Source organism: Humulus lupulus, chromosome 3 (assembly GCF_963169125.1).
Source record: "Humulus lupulus chromosome 3, drHumLupu1.1, whole genome shotgun sequence".
NCBI lineage: Eukaryota > Viridiplantae > Streptophyta > Magnoliopsida > Rosales > Cannabaceae > Humulus > Humulus lupulus.
The window spans coordinates 222,465,085-222,480,677 of NC_084795.1; the positions used below are offsets into that span (position 1 = coordinate 222,465,085).

The 15,593-nt window shown below is 39.8% G+C and overlaps 1 non-coding gene across 1 annotated transcript; it reads right to left on the bottom strand.

The window, feature by feature from the left end:
- Positions 1 to 3,493: 3,493 nt before the first annotated feature.
- LOC133828210 (small nucleolar RNA R71) lies at positions 3,494 to 3,600 on the bottom strand. Its single transcript, XR_009890843.1, has one exon. It is a non-coding gene; the product is annotated as a small nucleolar RNA R71 (small nucleolar RNA).
- Between the last annotated feature and the right edge of the window lie 11,993 nt (positions 3,601 to 15,593).

Here is a 15,593-nt window from a genome sequence, read left to right on the forward strand (position 1 = left end):
AGTTTAAATCCCATTTATTTAAAGGTTTGGGATATTGTCAAGTGGGCAAGTGGGAGTAAAACACTTGAGTGTTTTTAGGGTAAATTAGATAGTATAAACTCTTCCAACCCTCCCCAACCGACCACACCACTCTCTCTCATTCACTCATCTGATTTTTGAAGACCTCTCAAAGTGTTATCTCAATATTCAACCTCAAGAACACCAAGGAAACTTGGAGGCTAAGTCTTGGTCTAGGAAGTATTTTTCCCTAAGGTAAAGTTTCACTAATCTAGGCTTTTGTAAAGTTTTAAGCATAGAGTTTCAAATAGCTAATTAACTATGTTGTTGGGGGAACTTGGTTAGGGTTTTTGAAAGGTTTTGAAGGAGTCAAAGCTTATAGGAAGGTCCAAACCTTAAGCAAGAACACCAAAGATGTAAAAAGTTTACTTTTGATGATTTTGTTGTAGGGTTTTTAGTTTTAAGCATGATTTTGTATATTTAATGCTTAAAGTTTCTTGTTGGTGATGTAATAAGGTTATGGTAGTTGTTTAATAATTTTTATGATGCTTGTGTATTGATTTTTTGAAAATGGGAACCAAAACCCCCAAGGTTTTTGTAGGATACCCTAAAACAAAACATGTTTTGAACTGTGACTTCCAAGGGGTCAAGCAGCCACTGTATATTATTTTTGTAAAATTAAATTGTACTGTGATGTTTCTGAGATTGAGTACATAAAATTGAGCTTTTGAAACACTAAAAAATGTTTAGAAATGAGTAAGTTATGCTATTTCAAAGTTTAGGTAAAAAACTGTTTTTTCGTATTCTTATTTTTGAAACCAAGTTTGGACAGCCACTGTGTAGGGCAAATGAACCCAGTTTTTTCTAAACTTTTTTGGACATATTTCTGGCTTAACCTATTATTCCACTGTAAAATTTGGTAAGAAAATATTGAACGGTTTGAAAGTTATTAACTGTCAAAGTTTGGAAAAAAATAAGGACTTGAAAATAAGATCATTTTTACCTCATTGTTGGAAAATTATTTCACCAATCAAAAATGCTCATTTTGACCTAAGATTTTACAAAGACCTAAATGGCATAACAAAAATGGAATTGGGAAATTTTGGTAACAATTGGGTAAGTAAATTTCAAGTTATGAACTAACGAAGTATGTAGTTAAAAATGTGAAAAATAGGCTTTTCGCACTTAGTGTAAAAATGAGATTTTGGAACATAAGGTAAAAAGTAAAAATTTTCTTATTTCAAGATATAAATTGGTAAGTCTTGAAATCATATTTTCACTAAAATTACCCCTTTGACTTTAAATGAATTATTTTTATTAAAGAGCTTTTATTCTTTCTAAAAAGAAGAGATTTAATTTATTAATAGTTAATAAATTAAAAGAGGGTTTAAAACCCTATAATTTGAGAAAATAATTAAATAAATTATTTTTCTAGTAAGTAAAATTGATTAATTGATTTTGGAAAATTAATTAGTCAAGATGGGAAATTTTTAACGGTTTTCCTAATTAAGACAAATTAGGCAATTTTCTTAAAACGGTTTTTAGATATTAAAACCTTAAGAAAAATAAAAGGAAAATTTAAGAGTTTATTTTCTTTAAAAATAATTAAGGAATTTATTAGTATTTTCTGGATATAATACCGGCTAAAATCTTACATATTTTAACCGACTAGTCGAAAGTGTGGGTTAATAGTGATATCTTGAAAGAATAAGATTTTTAGCGGATTGTGGGAAAATACAATTGTGATACCCGAGCCTAGGTATCGAGACCTTAGGATAGGCCTCCCCGAGACTTAGGGTTTAGTCTAGAATATTTTGTATGACTTTCCTTAATAGGTTTAAAACCAAATAAAGATTATAAATCCTTACAAATGACTTTTATTAAATTGACCAAACTGCCCAAAATAATAATAATGAATTATGAGTGCCATAATTAATCCGAGTATACTGTATGGATAACTACAGTATTGGCCAAGCGTAACTGGACTGAACGTTGGATGGTGAAAACCTATTGAGCGCTAAGGACTCCAAGTAAGTCAACTTATATTGTATGGCTGCAACATGAAATGATTATTGTCTTGTATGTTAGTATAGGGATACATGCACATATATAGGCTATCATAGAAAGTTGCTTAGAGACGTTAGTCTAGTGAGTGCTGATTTAGAAAATATGAACGATAGATGTCTGTCATATCCTAGACGGTTGATCCCCGTCACACTACTTGATGTTATTTATGTTCGGTTCATTACCGCGATGAGTGGCCATGAGATGAGGATAAGCTGGTTAAACCTAGGGGCGCCAAGATAAATGGGACCTAGGGGCCCTCATGCTTACTTAATCATTGGACGGTTAGAATACGAGCAAGTGCTCTAAAAAGTTATTCCCGGATAGCAGCCATGAATATTGGCCATTCAGTGAGAGTGCCTAGATATACTAGGGGTTGCCAAGATTGAGTGAGGCTGAACAGCCTAGGGGCAACTACTCAGTAGCACCACTGATTAACATAGGAGTCTCCGTAAAACCGTGTAAATTGGATTACACTCTTGAATAAGTAGCGATGTCCTAGGTAACACGATAGTTACCCTTGATGAGAATATTTATTGGCTAGATCTTAGTGTGGAGACTCGGTTCTCTTTTACAGATTAGCAATTATGTTGGAGGGCGCGTTACGCATGAATTGTTGGAAATTGTCGAGCGTTGGTCTCGAATTATGTTGTGATATAATATATCTGCTTGCTCTGGGATTTTCTGAGTGTAGGGATATATTTGTTGATAAGATATAGTTGTGATATAATATATATGCTTGTTCTGGGATTTTTCTAAGTGCAGGGATATATTTGTTGATAAGATATAGTTGTGATATAATATATCTGCTTGTTTTGGGATTTTTCTGAGTGTAGGATTTTTATCTAGTTATGAATTAATTTATCCTTGGTTATCAGGCATGACCATAAGTTTGACAGGACGCTTTAGCGTTCTTGAAATTGATTGTGTAGGGTCCGGAACCCTAATTCTCTACATGCTTTGTTTGAAAGTTGATCTTACTAAGCGTTTTCGCTTACCTAGTTGTTTCATGTTGTAGGTAAGGGCAAGGGCAAGGCAGAGCAGTGAGCGCTGGAGTCTTCCTTGCAAATGTACATGTGGACCGACCTTTTGGGAAGCCGTTTGATTTTTGGAAATGTTGTGTAATTTTCCTAAACTAGGCTCACTCTACTCTTTATAAAACATGTTTGTAACTAAATGTTAAGTATGGCCATACGACTTTTTTAAAAAGTTTTTTTTCTATGGGTTTTTGAGACATTTTGTTAAATGAAAACATTTATATTTCCGCATTATCGAGTCTTGAAAATCTGGGTTGTTACAGAGGCTATTTCCATTTTCATTGAAAGACAGGGCTAAAAGTTGGTTGATTTCGCTGCAAGCCAATTCCATTCTGACATGGGAAGACCTCGCTCAAAAATTTCTTGCAATGTACTTTCCTCCTGCTAAATCAGCACGGATTAGAGGTGAAATAAATATTTTTTGTCAATTTGAGGGAGAATCATTATATGACGCTTGGGAGAGGTTTAAAGAGCTGCTACAAAAATGTCCACATCATGGTATAGTGAAATGGATGTTGGTGCATACTTTCTATAATGGACTGAGGGGAAACACAAGAACTATCATAGATACAGCAGTAGGTGGAACATTTATAAGCAAAAGTGCTAACGAAGCTTACGAGCATTTAGAGGAAATGGCCATGAATAATTATAATTGGCCATCTGAGGGAGAAAATAAGAAGGTGGCAGGAGTTCTAGAAGTTGATCCTATTGCTATGCTCACTGCTCAAATTGCTTCGCTAACAAAACAAATACAACAATAAAACAACAGTTCAGCTCAAGCGATGCATTTACTACCTGCTCCTATTAGTGATGAGACATGTGGAGGTCCTCATCATTTTCAGCAATGTCCATCAACGCGTTCTTATTGAGTTGATGATATCCCACTTGAATAGGTTCAAGCCATTGGTGTAGAGTCCAAGAACTTTACTTAGCTAGTTAGATTGTAGTAGCAATAGTAATAGTTGTAGTATTTTTATGACTGTGGATTTTGGTTCAGACCGGGATTTAGTTGGACACTCGTAGTAACACTTGTAGATTTTATAAGTTTAACCTATAGTTTAAGAATATTAATTATAACCTAAGGTTTAATTAATATGACTGATTATGATGGTGATATTTATTATAATATAAGGTTTAGATAAACCTAATAAGGAAATGACACTTGCCATGTGTATGTTTAATGAATAATTAAGTATTTTGAGGAATAAATTTAATAAGAGTAATATTTGAATATCCTAGGGTCTGCCAGCAGCTTTGAAATCGTTAGAGGACTTAGTCAAGGCTGTTTACTCAATTCAAATTAGGCTGAAAAAGTGCAATTACGTGTATAATATTTCAGTGTATGCCGATATATCACAGCACCAGGGGGCGATATATCACCATACGAGGATACGAAAAACACGTAACTCCACACGGCCACCTCGACGAGCCTCGGGCATATTAGCCCAGGCGATATATCGCCTGCTAGGGGCGATATACCAGCTGTAGTGCCAAATATTTGAACGTTTTTGAAACCGAGCTTATTTTATTCCTTAACCTCTTGATAAGTCCATAATATTTTTGATAGAGTCTTCAGCCTCTGCTGAACGATTATTCAAAGATTTTTCAATTAAAAAGCCAGTATTTTATTCAAGCTAAATAAAGATCTTTTCATTCTTGAACTCTATAAATAGGACCTAGTACCCAGCCATTTATTCATTCATCAAGCTAAGTTCAGAGTCTGCAAGCTACTAGGTTATTTTATAGTGATAAACACTTGGGTTGGGGTTATAATATTTATACCTATAAGCTTAATAAACACTCGGGAAGTAAGGTTCGTAGTATATTTCGGTTCGAGGTGTAGTTTGATTATAGAAGATTTCGAGGTATTCCTTCTTCTAGTTCCTTTTTGTGTTATTCTTATAGTTTTTCTACTCAAAATCCTAACTCGTATTCTTTATTCTTGATTAGGAATTTAAGATCTTGAACGTAAGATTGTTGTTGGTAAGTATCTTTTCGATGGTGTAGTTCATTCTTTTCATCCTTTTTCTTTAGTACACTTACTTTTCTATTATAGTTTTTAGGAGTGTTCCAAAGTCCCAATACTATTCTCATATCCCGGTATATTGGTAAGGAAAATAGGATAGGATTTTATATGTTATATGTTATCTTATGATATGTTGTGTTATGAAATGTTATATTATGTATGTTGGTAGACTTGGGCATATGACTTGTATAGCTAACAAGCCCCAATAAATTTATGGGCATATGACATGCTTAGCTAGCTAGTCCCACAAATTGAATGGGCATATGACTTGATTAGTTAACAAGCCCCAAGTAGTATAATGGCCATTGTAGTAGTATATGACATATGTTTATGATATAATTTTATGTATATGATTTATGTTGTTAGTTTTTCCTTGCTGGGCATTAGACTCATTCCTTTATGTTTATATGTGCAGGAAATTAGCTATGGCGGCGGGAAAGGTTCTTGGTAGCTTGGGGATGTGTAATGAGGCAGGATGGAATCGATGGACTGAGCGTTCGATTAGAGGATGAAGTCTTTAAGTCTTTAAATTATGATTTCTATGTATTATTTTCTACACTTTATTTTTGTAACCTATTTATTTAAGTTATGTTTTGCTTTATTTTCAAAACAATGGGATCCCATATCCTAATCACATTTTTATGTATTCAACATTTGCTTTACAGTTTTAAATAAAGTTTTGATGTTTTCATATGTACGTTTTCTTATGATTAGTATAGTAGTTATTAATGGTCCAAGGTCTAGAATAGTTGGGTCGTTACAATTGGCAATTTCCCAAGGCAACCTAATAATATCCCATACCCTAACAACTATACTCCAACATACAAGAACCATCCTAATTTGTCATGGAGTAATAATCAAGGGCCCCAACCGTAGTATCATCCAAATCCACCTTAATATCCTCAACATAGACCATCTTATGGGCTAAACCCAGGGCCCTTTTATGATACTCAAAGGCCACCAATGCCGTAACATCAACAACAACTGCTTCACATGAATAAACAAGAGTTATTCGCTGATACATTGAGCCAATTTATGACAGAAACCAGAACCTCCATTCAGAGCTTACAAACACAAGTTGTCCAACACACAAAGTTAATGGCAGAACATAATCAAGGGGATTTACCTAGTTAAACTGTGGTGAATCCATAAGCGCAATGTAATGCAATCTCCTCGAGGAGTGGGACTGAGTATGATGGACCTATAGTAGAAAAAAAGGGAAAGAAGATAGAAGATCAACATGTTACTAGTCCAACACAAGAGGAGGCTACTGAAGATCTTCCAAAGACAGAAAAGCCAAAATACACTGAGCCTCCACCAAAAATTCCATATCCTCAACACTTTCGAAAGGCTAATCTTGACAAACCATTTTCTAAATTTTTGGATATCTTTCGAAAACTACACATTAACATCCCTTTTGCAGAGGCTTTAGAACAAATGCCAAGTTATGTGAAGTTTATGAAAGAAATTTTTTTAAGAAAGAGGAAATTAGAGGATTATGAGACGGTTGCACTAACTGAAGAGTGCAGCGCAATACTTCAGAAGAAACTACCTCCAATGCTTAAAGTTCCTAGTAGTTTCAATATCCCATGTTCTATATGGGGATTAGTAGAAACACAAGCTTTATGTGATTTAGGGGCCAGTGTGAATTTAATGCCTCTATCAATCTTTCAGAAGTTGAATTTGGGAGAAGCTCGGCCAACTACGGTATCTTTGCAGATGGCAGATAGATCAGTTAATGTAACACCCTTCTACCTTAGAGCCGTTACTAAGTGAGTTTAAAATGTGCAATTAACTCGCTAAACGAGGTTTTTAGAACAAAAGTGTGATTAAACAAAAAGTCAAGGCTGTAATCTTTGAAAGTACTCTATTTCATTGAAAATTTCAAGAGTCTAACATTTGGGATCCCAAAATAAGGTTTATAAAATATTTACAACTCAAAATAGGTTTACAGATGACCAATTATCAAAAACACAATTTTATATAGCTATTTCTCAAAATGCCCCCAACCAAAGTAGTCGGGCAGGCCAAACATGTATGCGCCGCCCCATGCTCTCCGTACTCATGGTTGGTTGACTTTTCCTTGCACTTACCTGCAACACAGAGCACTCGTGAGCCGAAGCCCAGCAAGAAAACTCACACAACACATAACATATGCATATTATATAACCATTATATCAGATAATCCACAGATAAACAGATAGTCAATCAAACTAAACATATACGGCCATGCCGTCCCAGAAGCATTACCAAAGCCTGGGATATCGGTCCTCACCGTAAGGATATCCCATGTATCCATTGGGGTCTCACCCTGGTGGTATGCACTCTGTGTGCCAAATGTTACTCTCGGCCCCACTGCCGTTCTCGGCCTTTGCCGTTCTCGGCCCTTTGCTGTTCTCGGCTCCTTTGCCGCTCATTCAACTATAACCACATATAGCTTAACTCAAACAACATTCAATCATATAACAATTCAATCAAGGCAACACCCTAACATGTAATACAATCTAGGGTCGTGCCCTGCAACAATACTATGGGCACATGCCCTGCTCTACGGGTACTATAGTTTTCTTACCTGTATCCCGAGTTTCACGATGCACCAAAGTCACGAGCACGGTCCTCTATCCGGAGCCTCTCCGAGAACCTAGCCACAACACATATAAAACACCCTTTAATACTAACCAATCCAAAACCACTTCCCGGACTCTCGGGACCTCCAATTTCCCTAAACAATGCAACGGAAACATCCCCTGAGCCCTCAGGACAAATGCCCAGAAATGCAAAATTTCCCTGCCCAGAAAATAGCCTAGGGCCGCGACACCCAGAAACTTCTCTACTGCCTGATGTAGCCTTGCGCCGCGGCACCAAAGAATAGGGCCGCGGCGCCCCTTCGCGAACCCAGATTTCTGGGTTTTCCCCGAGCCAAAACACCTCCAATCCAACCCAAACATGTACCTAAACCCCAAAACCAATTTGAAACCTCAAATAAACCATCTAACAACCTATAAACACCAGCAACAAGGTTAAACACACAATCACACCCAAAATCCACACTTTGGTTTCAAACTTCAGAAACTTAAACCAGTAGGCCAAAACCTTAAACCGAAGCTTGGAAAACTTAAACCATGCTTCCAAATTCTTAAACCACATCAGATACGAAAATTCAAAGATATTTAAAACTCTTACCTGAATCAAGAATTCAACCTTGAGCTGCTTTCCCAATCAAATTCCAAGATCAATCACAAACTCAAGTTGAACCTATCCTCAATTCATCCCAAGAATTCACCAAGAAAAACACACAACTCAATTCTCAATTCCATGATATTCATAACTGAATTTTACAACATATGAATAGAATTTCCTTACCTCAATATGCTGAATACTCCTCTAAGTTTCCTAGCTTTAATCCTCTTCTTGATCCCAAGAGATTTGCCCTTCTTCCCTTCCTTCTTGCCCTTAGTTTTTTCCCTTTTCTCCTCTAGGTTATCTTCCAATTTCAGCAAGATCAAAATATGGCTAAGTATAAAACGTGAATCACCTTTTCCCTCAGCTGAAGGTATCTAAACCCCTGCCAAAAGACTATTTTACCCATCCAAGTAATTTCTTTCCTAACTAAACCTCAAGGGCACTTTTGCCATTTCACCTTTCCTACAAATCTATCATCTTTCTCATCTAAAATCTGTTACTCTTAATGGTTACTAATGGTCACTCAAGTTACTCAATCACCACTAACCATTAGCTCACAAACTCAAAGTATAAAATTTCCAAAATACCCCTAGGCTCCTCCCGAGCCGGGTATTTAATCCCGTTGTTAGTTTTAAACTAATTAGCTCCCCAGGACCGTCTCGGCACGTGCATCACAATAATATCACCACTCACATGTGGTACTAATCATATAATACAATTATCACATTTATGCCCTCAGCAGGCTAAGATTACCAATTTACCCCTAACAAACAAACGGGGCCCACATGCATATTTATTCCACCTAAACATGCATTCTAATCACATAATCATTTAAATTCATATATTAACATGTTAATTCACTTATTGCCCTCCAGGCATGCAAATCAAGGTCCTAAACCTTACTAGCAAATTGGGGTGTAACAATTATCCCCTCCTTACAGAAATTTCATCCTCAAAATTACCTGAATAACTCAGGATGCCGCTCCCGCATATCAAGCTCAAGTTCCCATGTCGCCTCTTCAATCTTACTGTTCCTCCACAACACTTTAACCAAGGCGATGGTCTTGCTCCGCAAGACTTTGTCCTTTCTATCAAGGATCTGAACAGGCTTCTCCTCGTATGATAAATCCTGATCCAGCTCCAAATTCCCATAGCTCAACACATGAGTAGTATCTGATACATATTTCTGGAGCATGGATACATGAAACACGTCATGAACCCCTGATAGAGCTGGAGGCATTGCTAATATGTAAGCCATCTCTCCAACTCGTTCTAGAACCTCGAAGGGGCCAACAAACCTGGGGCTCAACTTGCCCTGAGCATCGAATTGTTTCACTCCTCTCAGGGGCGAAACCTTGAGGAACACATGATCACCGACCTGAAATTCCACGCTCCTGCGTCTTAGGTCTGAATAACTCTTCTGGCAACTCTGGGAGGCGAGCATACGAGCTCTAATCTTTTCAATCGCCTCATTGGTCCTCTGAACCATCTCTGAACCTAGATATCTTCTCTCACCAGTCTCATCCCAGTGTATCGGTGATCTGCACTTTCTTCCTTACAGTATCTCATACGGAGCCACTCCGATAGTCGCCTGATAACTATTGTTGTACGAGAACTCAACCAAAGGGAGATACTTACTCCAAGATCCCCCAAAATCCAACACACAGGCTCATAACATATCCTCCAGTATCTGAATCGTCCTCTCAGACTGCCCATCTGTCTGAGGATGATAAGCAGTACTAAACCATAACTGTGTGCCCATTGCCTTCTGCAGGCTCTCCCTAAACTTGGAGGTGAAGGTGGGGTCCCTGTCGGATACTATCGACCTCGGAGCCCCATGAAGTCGAACAATTTCCTTCACATATACCTCAGCATACTGATCCATAGTATAAGTTGTCCTCACAGGTAAAAAGTGGGCGGACTTAGTATACCTGTCCACAATCACCCACACCGAGTCATGCTGACCCACGGTCTTCGGCAATCCAGCCACAAAGTCCATGGTAATATCTTCCCATTTCCACTCGGGAATCCCTAGAGGCTGCAATAACCCTGCCGGCCTGTGGTGTTCAGCTTTAATCTGTTGACAAGTTAAGCACCTAGCAACATAGTCTACCACATCCCTCTTCATGCCTGTCCACCAATACAAAACTCTCAAATCTTGGTACATCTTCGTAGTACCCGAGTGCAAAGAATAAGGGGTGGTATGAGACTCATCCAGAATCTCTTGCCGAATAGCTGGATCAAACAGAACACAAATTCGTCCCTTGTACTTCAATAAGCCCATCTCTGAGATAGAGAAGTCCTTAATCGTTCCAGTTAGGACATTCTCTCTACGTTCAACTAACTGGGGATCCCTTCCCTGTGCCTCCTTAATCCTCTCATGGAGCATTGACTGAAGAGTTATGTTGGCTAACCTACCAACCACTAACTCTATACCTGCTCTGGTCATCTCCTCAGCTAATCTGTCTGATACCTATCTTGACCTAAACAACTGTCCTGGGCCCTTCCAACTCAATGCATCAGCCACTACGTTAGCCTTCCTAGGATGGTATAGGATATCACAATCATAATCCTTTACCAATTCTAACCACCGTCTTTGGCGCATGTTCAAATCTTTCTGAGTAAATAAATACTTTAAACTCTTGTGATCAGTGTATATCTCACACCTTTCACCATACAGGTAATGTCTCCAAATCTTGAGTGTGAATACCACTGCAGCCAACTCCAGATCATGCATGGGATATCTCTACTCATACTCCTTTAATTGTCTTGATGCATAAGCTATTACTTTCCCAGCTTGCATCAACACACATCCCAAACCCTGTCTGGAAGCGTCACAGTAAACCATGAACTTCTCATTGTCTGTCGGCAGGCTCAACACTGGTGCAGTAATCAATTGTTGCTTCGATTCCTTGAAGTTATTCTCACACCGTTCTGTCCACATATACTTGGTCTTCTTTCTTGTCAACTCTGTCAATGGAGTAGCAATCCTGGAGAACCCCTCTACAAATCGCCGTTAGTACCCTGCCAACCTAAGAAAACTTCTGACCTCAGGAACGCTGCTCGATCTAGGCCAATTCCTCACTACCTCTATCTTACTTGGGTCAACCAGTATCCTCTCCTTACTGACAATATGGCCTATAAATGTAACCTGCGGTATCCAGAACTCACACTTACTGAACTTGGAATATAACTTATGCTCTCTCAATCGCTGCAATACCAGGCGCAGATGATTCTCGTGCTCTGTGTCTGACTGGGAGTACACCAATATATCATCGATAAATACAATCACAAACTTATCCAGATAATCTTTGAAAATCCTGTTCCTCATATCCATAAAAGCTGCTGGGGCATTGGTTAATCCAAAGGACATAACTAGAAATTCATAATGCACGTACCTTGTTCGAAAAGAAGTCTTTGGTATGTCCTCCTCTTTAATCCTCAACTGATGATAGCCTGACCGGAGATCAATCTTTGAAAACACCATACTCCCCTGTAACTGATAGAATAAATCATCGATCCTAGGCAGTGGATACTTATTCTTAATAGTCAAATTATGCAACTCCTTGTAGTCAATGCACATCCTAAGCGATCAATCCTTCTTCTTAACAAATAACACTGGAGCACCCCATGGCGAGAAACTTGGTCTGATGAATCCCAAATCCAGTAACTCCTGTAACTGAATCTTCAATTCCTTTAACTCTGCCAGAGCCATTCTATAGGGTGCCATGGATACTGGCTCCGCTCCTGGTGCCAACTCTATGACGAACTCGATCTCCCACTGTGGCGGCAATCCCGGCAAATCTGTTGGAAACTCACATACCAATCTGGTTTCATTCGGTCCCACTATTACCACTCTAGAGGTATCTACAACACTTGCTACGAATCCTATGCAACCTTCCTGCATCAGGTCTCTAGCCTTCAGTGCTGAGATCATAGGCACTCGCGGTCCATTCTCCGTCCCCACAAACACAAAAGGTACCTCACCTTCTGGTTCAAAAGTCACCATTCGCCGCTTGCAATCAATCGTTGCTCCATGCCTCGTTAACCAATCCATCCCTAATATCATATCAAAATCATCCATGTCTAATTCAACCAGATCAACAAACAATTCCTTACCATCTATCTCTACTGGTAACGCACTAATCCATCTCCTAGAGACTACCAGCTCTCATGTTGGTAACAAAGTCTGGAAACCCCTAGCATACACAACACTAGGTCTACAAAGCTGGTCTATCACCCTAGCAGACACAAATGAATGGGTAGCCCCTGAATCAATCAATGTAGTATACAAAGAACCAGGGCTAGAGATCTGACCTGTCACAACTGAAGGACTAGCCTCCGCCTCAGTCTGAGTCAAAGCAAATACCATGGCAGGAGTGAGACTGTCTCCCTGCTTTGGCTCCTCTTTCTTGGCTTATGGGCAGTCTTTCTTCAGATGGTTGGCACTCCCACAAATAAAACATGCCCTAATTCGGTACTCACCCTGATGTCATCGTCTGCATCGAGGATACACTGGAAAACTCCTCCAGTTGTCACTTTTGCCCTGACGGGCACCAATGGATCCCCGTACCCTCCTATCAGTACTAGGAGGAACAAATGAATCTGGAACTCTTCTTTTCTGCTCATTGGGGCAACTGCCCCGACTAGACGCAATAAAAGGAGGCACCGTCCTCCTGGCATCGCGCCTAACGACGCTGTCTTTCCATATCTGATCCCCAGCCCTCTCTGCAGTAAGGGCCTTATCCACCACTTGAGCATAGGTAGTAGTCTCTGGATTTAAGGTAATATTCACATCACGAGCGATCATCACATTCAACCCCCGTATGAATCTATCTCTCCTGGCTGCATCCGTCGGCACTAGGTATGGCGCAAACTTCGCCAGTCTGTCAAATCTCAGGGCATACTTAGTAACTGATAACCTGTTCTGAGTTAGGTTGATAAACTCATCAACCTTCGCAGCTCGAACTGCTACACTGTAGTATTTCTCATTAAAGATGCTCTTAAATTCTTCCCAAGTCATAGTTGTAATATTCCTCTGCTGACTCACTACATCCCACCAGATGCGGGCATCCTCTCTAAGCATGTAGCTAGCACAAGCCACCCTTTCATTTCCTTCAACCCTCATGAAATCTAAGATTAAGGAAATCATATTCATCCACTGCTCAGCCCGCAGTGGGTCTGATCCACCCTCAAAGGTAGGAGGTTGTTGCTTTCTGAATCTTTCGTACAAAGGTTCCCACCTGTTCTCAACCACAGGCTGAACCGGCACTGGCGCTACATTCTGCTGAATTGGTAACCCTGTGACCTGTGAAGGGGCCTGCTGCCTCATCTGTCGTAGTTCTTCCTCTGTTCTCTGCAATCTAGCCTCCATTTCGGCTAATATCTGTTGCCAGTTCTGTGGGGCAGGTGGAGGGTCCTGACCCTAATTGTCATCCTCGGCTCTGCTTCCACGGAGTCTAGATGATTGGCGAGGCATTACAACTATATGCCTGCAATCAGTGACACCGCTCATCAGGCATGATAACAAAATCCAATTCCACCTCCCATTCTCAACAACCAACCAAGATCAACAATCCAGATGTCATACAGATAGCATATAACACACAACGGTCCATGCCCTGACTTCATCCATATGTTATTTCATTCATCATGCTCTTTCAAACAAAAACAGGCAAACAGGGCATTCAAGCACCTATTCAATCATAATAATCAACCATACCAATCAACCCTGAGTCGAGCTTTTCAATGGCAACGAGCGTACATGTTCAGTTAATCTCCAGAACCAATAAACCTTGGCTCGCTCTGATACCAAGTTGTAACGCCCTACTACCTTAGATCCGTTACTAAGTGAGTTTAAAATGTGCAATTAACTCGCTAAACTAGGTTTTTAGAACAAAAGTGTGATTAAACAAAAAGTCAAGGCTGTAATCTTTGAAAGTACTCTATTTCATTGAAAATTCTCAGAGTCTAACATTTACAAAATAAGGTTTATAAAATATTTACAACTCAAAATAGGTTTACAAATGAACAATTATCAAAAACACAATTTAATACAGCCATTTCTCAAAATGCCCCCAACCAAGCAGTCGAGCAGGCCAAACATGTACGCGCCGCCCCATGCTCTCCGTACTCATGGCTGGTTGACTTTTTCCCTGCCCTTACCTGCAACACAGAGCATCCGTGAGCCGAAGCCCAACAAGAAAACTCACACAACACATAACATATGCATATTATATAACCATTATATCAGATAATCCACAGATAAACAAATAGTCCATCAGACTAAACATATACGGCCATGCTGTCCCAGAAGCATTACCAAAGCCTGGGATATCGGTCCTCACCGTAAGGATATCCCATGTATCCATTGGGGTCTCACCCTGGTGGTATGCACTCCGTGTGCCAAATGTTACTCTCGGCCCCACTACCGTTCTCGGCCTTCGCCGTTCTCGACCCTTTGCTGTTCCCGGCTACTTGCCGTTCTCGGCTCCTTTGCCGCTCATTCAACTATAACCACATATAGCTTAACTCAAACAACATTCAATCATATAACAATTCAATCAAGGCAACACCCTAACATGTAATACAATCTAGGGTCGTGCCCTGCAACAATACTATGGGCACATGCCCTGCTCTACGGGTACTATAGTTTTCTTACCTGTATCCCGAGCTTCACAATGCACCAAAGTCACGAGCACGGTCCTCTATCCGGAGCCTCTCCGGGAACCTAGTCACAACACATATAAAACACCCTTTAATTCTAACCAATCCAAAACCACCTCCCGGAACCAATCCCGTATTCTCGGGACCTCCAATTTCCCTAAACAATGAGACGGAAACATCACCCGAGCCCCCGGGACAAATGCCCAAAAATGCAAAATTTCCCTGTCTAGAAAATAGCCTAGCGCCGCGGCACTACCCTTCAAGGGCCGCGGCGCCCAGAAACTTCTCTACTGCCTGATGTAGCCTTGCGCTGCGGCACCAAAGAACAGGGCCGCGGCGCCCCTTCGCGAACCCAGATTTCTGGGTTTTCCCCTACATTTTCCCCGAGCCAAAACACCTCCAATCCAACCCAAACACATACCTAAACCCAAAAACCAATTTGAAACCTCCAATAAACCATCTAACAACCTATAAACACCAGCAACAAGGTTAAACACACAATCACACCCAAAATCCACACTTTGGTTTCAAACTTCAGAAACTTAAACCAGTAGGCCAAAAACTTAAACCAAAGCTTGAAAAACTTAAACCATGCTTCCAAATTCTTAAACCACATCAGA